Genomic DNA, 12,284 nt, shown 5'->3' with positions numbered 1-12,284 from the left:
GGCATAAAAACAGACACATAGACCAGTGGAACAGAGTAGAGAGCCCAGATATGGACCCTCAATTCTATGGTCAAATAACCTTCAACGAATTTGGAATTGATATCCCAAATATTCATTAACTGAACAATGAAAAGGGTGATACAACTTTAAACCAGAGATTTTATTAAATAAAAGCAAGTAATACTATTCAAAAATTGTGATGATCTCCATAAGCATGTGATTTTTTATAAAAAGATGAATTAATCAAATTTCATCCTAGAAAGGGTAAAAACTGTGAGTAGGTTGATAAATTAGTACCTTTTTAAAAATTGAAAAGGGGAGGTGCCTGGGTGGCTCAGTCATTAAGCATCTGCCTTCAGATCAGGTCAGGGCCTGGGATGGAAACCCGCATCAGGCTCCCTGCTCAGCGGGAAGTCTGCTTCTCCCTCTCCCTCTACCCCGCCCTGTGTATCCTCTCTCGCTGTCTCTCTCTCTCTCTCTCTCTGTCAAATAAATAAATAAAATCTGTTTAAAACATAAAATAAAATAAATAAAAATTGAAAAGGTGGTCAAAGCTAGAATTCTTTCAAAAAACAAAGGAACTATGTACAAGTACTTTTATAGAGATTTTGATTCCTTGAATCTAGAGATAATCCTTAAATTGTGTATCTATCTGAAAGTACACAAAAACAGAGAGACTCCAGACTCATTCAACACAGGCAGCATCACTGTGATTCTAAAACCAAACAAGGTTAGCACACACAAATAAAGTGAAGCCATATGAATATGTGAACATGGTTGTAAAATACTAAAAATTATATTAGCAAAACAAATTTAGTGTTATATTATTATTTCTTAATCTTAGACAAGCAGAATTCACCTAGAAATGCAAAAGTGGTTCAACATTAGGAAATTTATGATGCAATCAATTACAACAGATGTAAGGACAAAACATTACATTCGTTTCAATGACACCAAAAATTTACCTGATAAAATTCTATACTATTTCCAAATTTCAAAAAAAAAACCTCTTACTACACTAAGAAAGGATGTAAGATCATGTAATTAAGGGGGAAACTCACAGAAAATATATTGAATAATGAAAGAATAAAAAGTTTCCATTATGGTCAAAAACAAGACAACCATCATAGCTATTATTCATCATTGTTCTGCATGGTAGGTCTTATTTTTTTAATTTAATTTTATTTTTTCAGTGTTCCAAGTTTCATTATTTATGCACCACACCCAGTGCTCCATGCAGTATGTGCCCTCCACAATGCCCACCACCAGGCTCACCCAATCCCCACCCTTTTCCCCTCCAAAACCCTCAGTTTGCTTCTCAGAGTCCACAGTGTCTCATGGTTCATCTCCTCCTCCAATAGATCCTATTTTAAAAGAGAGAAAAATACAAGAAATACAAGGTATAAATTGTAGACAAACGATAAACAAAATTTTCCCTATATATGTAGACAAATTGTGATCCCAAGAGAATTGACAGAAATATTATTAAAAATAATATCAAATGTGAAACCAGTAGCTTTATTATGCACAAGCATTAACAACTTGAAGAACTTTCATGTTTTCTTTTAATACTTTTGTAGTTCTGTGTTTTTATATTTATTTCCTTAAGCCATCTGGAATTCATACTGGCAGACTATGTTTTCTTTCTTTTGCTCTCCACAGAGAGTGCTCTGTAGAGATCTGTCCAGTGGCTGCATGACTCTCTTGCCCTTAGTCCTGTCTTACCTGGGATTTAGAGGTTAAAAGAATGATACATTGCTCAGTTTCAACCCCAGTATTGCCAATTACACTTGTGCGATCTTGGGCTGTTACCAAACTCACTGAACCTAGTCTTCTCATCTACCAGGGGAGAGAATAACACCTAAGTCACAGCATTGTCAAGAGGACTAAATAAGAACATATAGGAAAAGTCACAACCATAGTGCCTGGCGGTGATCTTACCTGCTGGGAAACAAATCCCTCCAAACTCCATGGCTTAAAATAGCCATGTGCTGTGTAAATGAATCTGGCTCTGAGACTGTAGTCAGAGATACAGAAGGACACTGTATCATGCTTAAAGGCTCTGTCCAACAAGAGGCTCTAACAATTGTGAATATCTATGCTCCCAACATGGGAGCAGCCAACTACATAAGCCAACCGTTAACCAAAATAAAGAGACATATTGAATCTGGTTCTGAGCAGGTTTCAGCAGGGACAGCTCATCTCTGTCCACCTGGGGTAAACTGGGGAAGCTCTGCCAAGGTGACTCTCTCCCATGGCTGCCAAATGTTCTGCCTGTTGGGTCTTCCCCATGAAAGCCTCTCCAGGGGAAGCTTGGGCTTCCTCTCAACATGGTGGCTTGGATTCCAAGACTAAGCATCACCAGAGACAGGAAGTAGAAAAAGCTTTGGTCTGAAAACCAGCACAGTGTTCCTTCACCATATTCTACTGGTCAGTTACAGAGCCCAGATTCAATCTGCCTCTAGGCACATGTAATTCACATCCCTCACCCATACAAAATACACTCCCCCTCCCCAGACCTGCCCAAAGCCACATCCGTCTAAGTCATGTCCAAGGGTAACTGAAGCTCCCTGTGTGTGGCTCTTCATACACAACGCATGGAGTACTGCTCATCACCATCTGAATACTGTGGACTGTAGAGATCACCACGCACACACAAACACACACACACACACACACACACACACTCCACACACAGTAGTGCCTCAAGCACAGAATATCCACAATGCATGCTCCCATTCAAAACAAGAGAGACAGGAGGCACAGTCAGTCAGCAAAGGTCCAGAGCAGCCCTGTGCTCCAATTGCATTGTTGCCTTACAGTTCTTTCTGGGACCCGTTACTTATGCAGTGGCTCTTGGCTCTTGTTTCTACCCCTGAGCATTCTCCCTTTTCCATAAGAACACTTAATTGGTGATCCTGTAGAAGCTAGTGCTCTACTTTGCTTCTTTTGATCCATTCTGGTGATGTTTCCAGTCAATAAGTGTTTACAGTCAATAAAGTGCTCAAGGTCAATAAATTTCTGTTCCTGCTATTAATAACATTGGTAAAAATATACAGACGCCTTACCAAACTGACGATACTTACCAGTAATTTTGGAGGACGGGATTAAATAGGTAACCCAACAAAACGAAATTTAGTAAGAGTCAAGAAAATTCCTGCATTTAGACTTTAGAAATCAATTTTATAATTACAGGATGAGGCTGGCATGCCTGTCTCCCCCACTAAGCTGTAAGCCTTTTACAGGAGAAAATTGAGGGGATTTAGTTGACAGCGAGCTCACAATGAAACAAAAGCATGAAGAGACACACACTATAAGTGGCATCCAGACAATGTAGCTTATGATCAGGATGGTGAGGAAATAAAACCACATCACAGGAGTAACTTTGAAGAAAATGAGGGACTTCAGATGGAGACGAGAAAGCCTTAGGGAACTGATAACAACTAAGGGTCAGGTTATCAGCTTTCTATGTCTCAAAGACTGTCATGTCAAAGGGGAAATGAACTTAGTTCCAGAGGACAAAATTCGTGATCTCAACATCAGTTGCCTGTTGGTATTCCATGATGAGTTTTAAATAATAGTGATGCCAACACCCTCCCTAGAACAATTCTACATAGTCACTGAGGGTGGGCCCCAGGCTGAAAAGATTTTGTAAAATTCAAAATTCAACCTTTTGTCTGTATTATCATTTGCAAATATCTTCTCCCATTCCGTGGGTTGCTTCTTTGTTTTCTTGACTGTTTCCTTTGCTGTGCAGAAGCTTTTGATCTTGATGAAGTCCCAAAAGTTCATTTTCGCTTTTGTTTCCTTTGCCTTTGGAGACATATCTTGAAAGAAGTTGCTGTGGCTGATATCGAAGAGATTACTGCCTAAGTTCTCCTCTAGGATTCTGATGGATTCCTGCCTCACGTTGAGGTCTTTTATCCATTTTGAGTTTATCTTTGTGTACGGTGTAAGAGAATGGTCGAGTTTCATTCTTCTACATATAGCTGTCCAGTTTTCCCAGCACCATTTATTGAAGAGACTGTCTTTTTTCCACTGTATATTTTTTCCTGTTTTGTCGAAGATTATTTGCCCATAGAGTTGAGGGTCCATATCTGGGCTCTCTACTCTGTTCCACTGGTCTATGTGTCTGTTTTTATGCCAGTACCATGCTGTCTTGGTGATCACAGCCTTGTATTAAAGCTTGAAATCGGGTCACGTGATACCCCCAGTTTTATTTCTGTTTTTCAGCATTTCCTTAGCGATTCGGGGTCTCTTCTGATTCCATACAAAAATTCACCAGGTGATTACACAGGACTGCCACACTTGAGTATGTATATTGGACCTAGAGCAAACATCAATGAATGAGCTGACTCATGAACATTGGCTTGTCCACCACCAGAAGACCTCAGATGAGAAGCTAGGGGCTGTCAATCGCTATTGCTATTACAGAGAGGTGCTGTGTCAAGGGAGAGAGCAGAGGAGACCCACTCCAGAACCTACATATTAAAGAGTGGAGAGTAATTCAATCCCATAACAACAGAAAAGGAATCAGATTCCTCATTGCTGATGGAGCTGTGCCCACATCTTCAGCCCATGGTTCTTTTCCTCCCCAGTCTCCTGGAGACAGACAGATGGAGCTCCTCCTCTCCATAAAGAGGGGATCTTGGAAAGGACTCCTTTGCTCAAATGGACAGTTTGAGTCAAAGAATAATCTGTTTGGAATGGTTAATAAAATAGGAAGTTTGGGGCGGGGGAGGGGAGCAGGGGCACACAGTGGAGGGAACAGGTACTTAAGCCCATAATCTGTGTATTCTTATTTGAAACTTTATGACCTTAGTTCCAGAAGGAGGCTCTCCCATCTCCCCCACTTCTACCCACTGAGTTTCCAACCCAACTCCAGCCCTTTATATCAAGCTAAATCGCTCTCTTTCTTGGACTCATATTCCCTTCAAGTATGTGCAGATATCTAGAGTCTCCCATCATTTGCTTTTGGTAAGGCAAAGTCCTCATGAGGTATTAGTTCTTCTAAGTATAAATCATAGCCTGGAGCCTCACATACCTGATTCTCTGTCCCTCTCTGATCTCTCTCCAGTTCGATTTCTCCACCTTTCTATTATTGAAGTGCACAAAATGCATTAAAACATCTCAGCAGGGTTAGAAGCAGCCGGGAATAAGAAATAAACCGTACTGGCCATACTCCTGACAAAACTGTTTTTCACAAACAGAATCCTTTCTCATTTTCTTATACCTCCCGCAACAAGAGAAGACCCCACTGCAGCTGCGTATTATGTAGCATCTATCAGGTGACTGTGTTGTTTATCCACATGAAATTTTTGTAATTTGTAAATACAGGTCTCCTTCACACTGGGCATTTACCAAAACCGGTGGCAAAAAAAGAGAGATTTTCTTGTAATACGAATGCAGATTAAAGAGGGAAACATTGTTATAAATCACAGCACTGTCTTCTGAAGGCCAAGTGCACATTATAAAACTTGCCCAGTTCATTTCAAGCAACTGTTTAGTTCATCAATGCTTTATTTGTAAAAGCAAATGCTTGGCCTTACAAAACATCTATTCAAACATCAGTGACTCAGAATTCTGGGACTTTCCTGCTTGTCTGGGAATTATGTTTATGATACAAATGCCTGGTTAATAAACGCTTGCCTTCCACGCGTCAAAGACCTTTACGATCTTAAAGAAAGAGGGGAGAAAAAAGCTGCACTGGCCGCTTTCCTTTATTCTTCTTTTGAAGGTTTCATTGTACTTGAAAATAACCAACCAGAGGATTGTTAGGGCGGTGAAACCTCCATATCCAGTATATGTTGGATACATGTCATATACATTTGTCCAAACCTATAGAATGCACAGAATCAAGTATGAGTCCTAAGCTCAACTATGGACTCTGGGTGATAATGGTGTGTCAATGTAGCCTCCCCAGCTGCACAAATGTGCCACTCTGATGGGGAACGTTGCTTAATGGGGAGGCTGTGCCTGAAGAGGAAGGGGGGAAGCCAGAGGACATATGGGAAATCTCTGTACCTTCTGCTCAATTTTGCTATGAACCTAAACTGCTCCAAAAAGTAAAATCTAGGGGCACCTGGCTGGCTCAGTCATTAGATGTCTGCCTTCAGCTCAGGTCATGATCCCAGGGTCTTGGGATCGAGCCCCGCAAGGGGCTCTCTGCTCAGCAGGAGGCCTGCTTCTTCCTCTCCCACTCCTCCTGCTGTGTTCCATTTCTCACTGTCTCTCTCTCTCTCTCTCTCTGTCAAATAAATAAATAAAATCTTTTTAAATAGTAAAATCTATTTATAAATAAGTAATTAAATAGCCAGTCCTGTTGAAAGTAGGCCTTAGCATTGACGGGCTCTGAAAGAATTTTGAAAGAATATTTCCTTTGGAAAGATCAGAAGGTATGGGTGCATCAGAGAAGGTTGCCTTTGGAAGTTGGAGATTTTAGGGTTGATTGTCACTCCCTTGGGGTGTTTACACATGCTGGTCTCACTACCTGGAAATCTCTTCCCCCAGGTCTTTGCATGAATTCAATTTAAATGGCATCTCCTTGAGAGAGAAACAAGCCAAGAAACTGACTCTTAACTGTAGAGAACAAACTGATGGTCTCCAGAGAGGAGGGGGTGGGGGGAGGGGAAAAAATCAGTGGTGAGGATTCAGGGGAGCACTTGTCCTGGAGAGCACCTGGTGATGAGTGGAAGTGCTGAGTCACTATACTGGACACCTGAAACCAACTTAACACTGTAAATTAACCCTGCTGGGATTAAAATAAAACTATTTTACTAAATAAACAAATAAATAAATAATAAAATTAATAAAATAATTAAAATTAAAAACTAAGTGTCATCCCCTCAGAGACGCTACGTCCCCACCACCCCAACTAAAATGGCTCCTAATCACCTGCTGCCACATCAGCATGTCTCCCTGCCATCAGCACCCCCCAATTCTCCTGTGGGGACTGGTTCTTTACCCTCCTCACCTCCAGAGAGTTTTCTTAAGTGCTTTGAAAAGTGCCCCTTCATTCCTTAATATTCACTGAGAGCCAACAAGCTACTGTGAAGTGCAATGTTTGTCCCCATTATCAGGACGTTGCCCAGTTGATACAGAGGAGGACAACCATGTTGACCATCTCATGCTGCTGTCCTGGTGCATCCAGTGGCCTCCTGTTTCATGCTACCAGATTGGGGGTGGGGGAGTCTAGGCAAAGAGAGCTGCAGACTACCACATCCCTGCTGGGATGACCTCAGGGAGCAGGTGGGGATAGAGATGGCTGGCCCAGATATAGCACGATTTATTATCTGGAAACAAAATGCCCTCACTTCTAAGACTTTCGGAGAAAGACTCTCATCTCTGGCTGAAACACAGCCCAGCTTTTCCAGATCAACCTAGGAGGACTGCTCCTGGAAACCACAGAGGCTCCCAACCCAGGAAGCTGGCTGGGGCATGCCAGTGGTTGGGGAATTGAAAATAAAATCACAGAGGAAATATTTAGGATGTTGTTTCTTTTCCAAGGGAGATCCTATTCCAATAGGGCAGACACTAACACCTCAACCATTTCACAGGAGTAGAACAAAAAAGAACTCTGGGAAACCCAGATAAGAGCATTGTCACTGGAATCTCTTGTATACATATGATATAGACTCACATGTAGATGGAATCATTATATTATAAATTATATTTATAGAGATATGATTTTATGTGTAGAATGTATTCTCTCTCTCGCTCTCTCTGTTACAATTGGCCACATTTTAACCCATCTCTCTGCATTTGCATCCTTGCCCAGGCTTGTCATAACCAGACTATTTTCTTGCCCGTTGACTTTGGGCTCAGCCACGTGACCTGCCTTGGCTGTGGCATATGGGTGGAAGGCAAGGGCACTGCTTCCCAGGCTAAGCCTCAGCAGCCCTGTGCACTTCCGTTTTCCTTTCTCACCTCCACCATCACTGGGAAGAACAGGCCTCAATTTACCCAGAGGAGAATGAGAGACGCTGGAGCAGGGTGGTCCCAGCCAGCCAGCCATGCCCATAGATACATGAGCAAACACAATTAATTATAGTTTTCAGCCACTGAGTTTTAGGGTGTTACTACTCAACATTCCGTAAAAAATGATAAATGATCCCCTGAATCCCACACAGGACATGTGGATATTTCTTTGCAAAGACCCAAAAGCACCTAGCATATAGTTGGTTGTCATTTCTTACCACTCTTCACATTGGCCTTCCAGTCCCTCAACAGATACTTTTGTGTTTTGAAATTACAGATGAGTAGAGAGAAATTTACAAAAACTGTTGTCCCCGTGCCCATAATTGCCTATGATTTAAGGATCTGTCATATTTACTTCAAACCATTCTTAACATACAAGATTACCCATAAAGCTGACATTTGCTCCAAGGTTGGGAACGCCACTCTAAACCACTGAAGTTGACCCAGCCAAGCCATAGTGCCCCCGACTCTTTCCCAACTAGTTACGTTGTCCATAGCCTTAGTCTTTTTGGAGCAGGTTGGCAGGAGCTGGAAAAGGCCTGAAGGAGGGCAAAGAACAAGAGACAAAAACCATTCAGAAGTTAAGACACTGCACTGCTACTTGGCTAGGGTCAATAGTATCTACTCCTTGCAGGGACCTCGTGTCCTGAGATATCTGCAAAGATTGCAAAAGGGATCAAACATCATCTTCCTCTTGGGAAAATGGCTTAAAAACTCAATGAAGCCATTTATAAGCTCACAAGTCTCTCAGCCAATCAGTGGACATTTTCTTTGGAGGTTCCATGATTTTCCAGCTCCCGAGAACAGAGAGAGAGAGAGAGAGAGAGCGCTGCATTCAGAGCTTTCGTAGCTCTCAGCCTTGTCAGCTGAGACCTGACGAGGAATACTCACCAGCCCTTTGCTGAGATGGGACCCACTTCTAATACACTCCTTCCCAACATCCATTATCTGGATCACTTCCCCTTCCCACTTTCTACTCCTCACCACCAAGCCACCAAAAAAGTGTACAGTGGCTATAGCTATGGTGGAAAGCCAGCAGACTCACGCATTCCTGGGGGATTTATTTGGTTTCATCAATGCATTAGACTGCACAGTGTGGGGCTGGGAGAGGGATGAACAAAGTGCAAGGGAAAGGTTGCTTTGATCCTAAATCTGGAAACAAAACACACTGACATGAAGCAGCATAAAGCCAGATACGGCCAATGAGAAACCACAGCTTGACTCTCAGCATTAAACACCATTATCACGTTTTTGTATGTCCCCTATGGCCCCTAAAAGCTCCATTTAAAAACAAACTGAAACTAAGGCCAAAGCTGAAGAGGCTCTTATAATCTGTGAGCCCACCACTGTCTGGGTGAAAGTAAACTTCTTCCTCTGCTCCCCTCACCCAGTGGCATTAACACCTGCAAGCTTCGCCCGTACATAACTCAGCCCAGCCACTCTTTTTATCTTGGCAGCCTCTGGAAGCATTTCGCCAAGGTTCTGGGCTCTTTCAGTCAACATGACCAATTCCACATCCTTTTATTAATTACTAACCATTTCCCCTTGTAGTCAGCCCTGAAATCCCTGCTTTGATCTGCCTGACATGTCACATGGTGTGTTCCTGTGAACACAACTCCTCCCGTGGCCGACTTAGAACTGGCAAGCCTAGCAGACACACACACAAGCGAAGGAGACATTTCCTGTAGACACTAGAAAAAAAGGAGTTCTACCAGGAAATCAATAGCCATAAGCAAAAACTCATTTGGTTCATTCGGTCAGTACTTGCTTAGTGAGAACCTGAAGGTGCAGACTGACGATCAAAATAACCGAGGTTATCGTAAACACCCTACATCCTGTCCAGTTAGAGAAACTGTAACTTTAGTTCAAGAGAAGTCCATGATTCCAAAACAAGTAAGTCATGATGAACTGAATGACTGCTTAACCAGGAGGATTCACAGACGGGTCCTCTTGCAGCTTCTGTTAAACTTTTCCAAAGGAAATGAGTCATCCACAGATTCTGACCACGTCAGGATGCCTTGTGATGAGATGCTTGTCCTATAACCAGCACAAAAGACATGAGCTGATGCCCTTCATCCAAACCCACTTTCTTCCTTGGACCACTTTCTATGTAAACAGCCTTTCTCTCTCGTGTTTCCAATTGGCATAACAATAACCCAGAAGTCTTTCTGGGAGGACACAGACAGATCTGTTCTCTCCCTGGAGGCTGACAATGGATGATTCCAGGGAAATATGAAGGCAAGCACTGTACTGAGTTTTAGTGAAAATGATTGAATTTTCGCAGTCCACCACAAGGACCAAAGAGAAAGTTGCCATCGCCAGACTTCAGTTGCCAGGCAAGCACCTAGTATTCCGTGAGCTGAAATTGGCCACGTGATTCAAAACATCGAATAACAAATTACTTGCCTTTATTAAGTATTTAGACCATTTCTAGTTAAGAAAATCATGAAGCTTTTTTAAAAGTTGCCCTGCTTAAGATGCAGGTGAGCTAAAGATCAACTTCACTTCCTCCCGGCAACCCCCACTCAGGCAAGTCGGTAGTGCCCGTCCCACTGCAATAAAAAAATACCAACTCGACTCCGCTTCTGCTGAAATTGCTGTCTGGTATGAAGATCAAAGGGGCCTTTTTCCCCAGCAGATTACTTGTCTGCAGTTCCCTGGCCTCACAGTGTGGTCTCAACTGCTCCCGCGTGTCCCATGCTGCTTAGTGGTGAGCAATCACCACAGTCTCCCAGCTGTGTGACTGGGCTTGTAATGACAGTAATTGCCAGTCTGGTAAGTCACCTCCAACCAGGGAGGAAAATGCCCTCCAGACACTTTTCCCAGACCCACATGAAGAGATAGGAACAAATTCATAACACAAAATTATCCAGTCCTGTTTGTACAGTGCCACCAAGACGAACAGGCGCGCTTTTTTTTTCCTTTTTATTAATGGCTCTCCTATCTAACGTGACTGGGCCACAAAGTGGGTAAAGGCTTGTATTTGTTCCCTCAAATGTCCTTGACCTGCTTTGACCGCTAGAAGCCCAGCAGGAGGGCAAATAACATTGCACATCTCCAAGGTATTGTGGGGCTGGGGTTGCCTTTGAGTTATATCTGCCCAGGGAAGGGGGCCACCTGGTGTTTTGTTTTATTTTGGGGTTTTTTGGGTGCAGAGCACCAGTGTTTTTATCTGCAATGGGAGATACATGAGGTATAAACCAAGTTTCAACTAATTTCTTCACTACCTTTTCTGTTTAAATTTGATCCTTTTTAGTCATTGTAGAAAGACAGGATTGGCATGGTCAAGGCATAGATGTAAATGATAGTTTCAGTCTTATTTCTTACCAATAAAGACAGTTGGATAACTAGTGTGAATAAATATTAACAGGAGCATTTTAAATATAATATCCACTGTCATCCACACAACTTCAGAATTGTATGTATATGCTAGATTCTAATTTTATACAGTTTCATACAGATGGATTTAAAGATGTGATAACTTGGCTAATAATAAAATTTTATCTCATTTATTAATGTAATCAACTACTGTGCAGCTGCTTAAATCTATATGGGATATGGAAAACACTACAAAACTTCCTCAAAAAAATTTTTTTTATTTCTTTTCAGCATAACAGTATTCATTGTTTTTGCACCACACCCAGTGCTCCATGCAAACTGTGCCCTCTCCAATACCCACCACCTGGTTCCCCCGACCTCCCACCCCCCGCCCCTTCAAACCCCTCAGATTGTTTTTCAGAGTCCATAGTCTCTCATGGTTCACCTCTCCTTCCAATTTCCCTCAACTCCCTTCTCCTCTCCATCTCCCCTTGTCCTCAAAAAATTTAAAATTGAACTACTCTATGATCCAGTAATCACACAACTAGGTATTTACCCAAGCAATACAAAAACACTAATTCAAAGGGACACATGCCCACCTATGTTTATAGCAACATTATCTAGAATAGCCAGATTATGGAAACAGCCCAAGTGTCCATAATTAGATGAATAGATAAAGAAGAGGTGATATGTGGGATATTATTCAGCCATAAAAATAAATGAAATCTTGCCATTTGCAATGACATGGATGGACCCTACAGGTATTATGCTAAGTGAAACAAGTCAGTCAGAGAAAGGCAAATACCATAGGATTTCATCCATATGTGGAATTTAAGAAACACAACAAATGAGCAAGGGGGGGGGAAAGAAAGGGAGGAGAGACAAACCAAGAAACAGACTCTTAACTCTAGGGAATAAACTGATGGTTACCAGAGGGGAGGTTTGGGAGGGGGTGGGATTGGGGAAATTGAGGATGGGGATTAAACAGT

The 12,284-nt window shown here is 42.2% G+C and overlaps 1 long non-coding RNA gene across 1 annotated transcript in view; it reads right to left on the bottom strand.

Annotated features, from left to right (window-relative positions):
* Window positions 1-1,077: 1,077 nt before the first annotated feature.
* LOC309860634 overlaps window positions 1,078-12,284 on the bottom strand; it is a 67,835-nt gene continuing 56,628 nt past the window's right edge. Inside the window, exons 2-3 of the long non-coding RNA XR_014309507.1 lie at window positions 8,362-8,516; window positions 1,078-1,364 (exon numbers count right to left, since the gene is read on the bottom strand). This is a non-coding gene — a long non-coding RNA (uncharacterized lncRNA). The remainder of the gene's footprint in view (window positions 1,365-8,361; window positions 8,517-12,284) is intronic.

This window comes from Mustela nivalis (genome assembly GCF_964662115.1).
Source record: "Mustela nivalis genome assembly, chromosome: 1".
NCBI classification, from domain to species: Eukaryota; Metazoa; Chordata; class Mammalia; order Carnivora; family Mustelidae; genus Mustela; species Mustela nivalis.
This window is presented reverse-complemented; position numbering and strand designations above follow the sequence as displayed.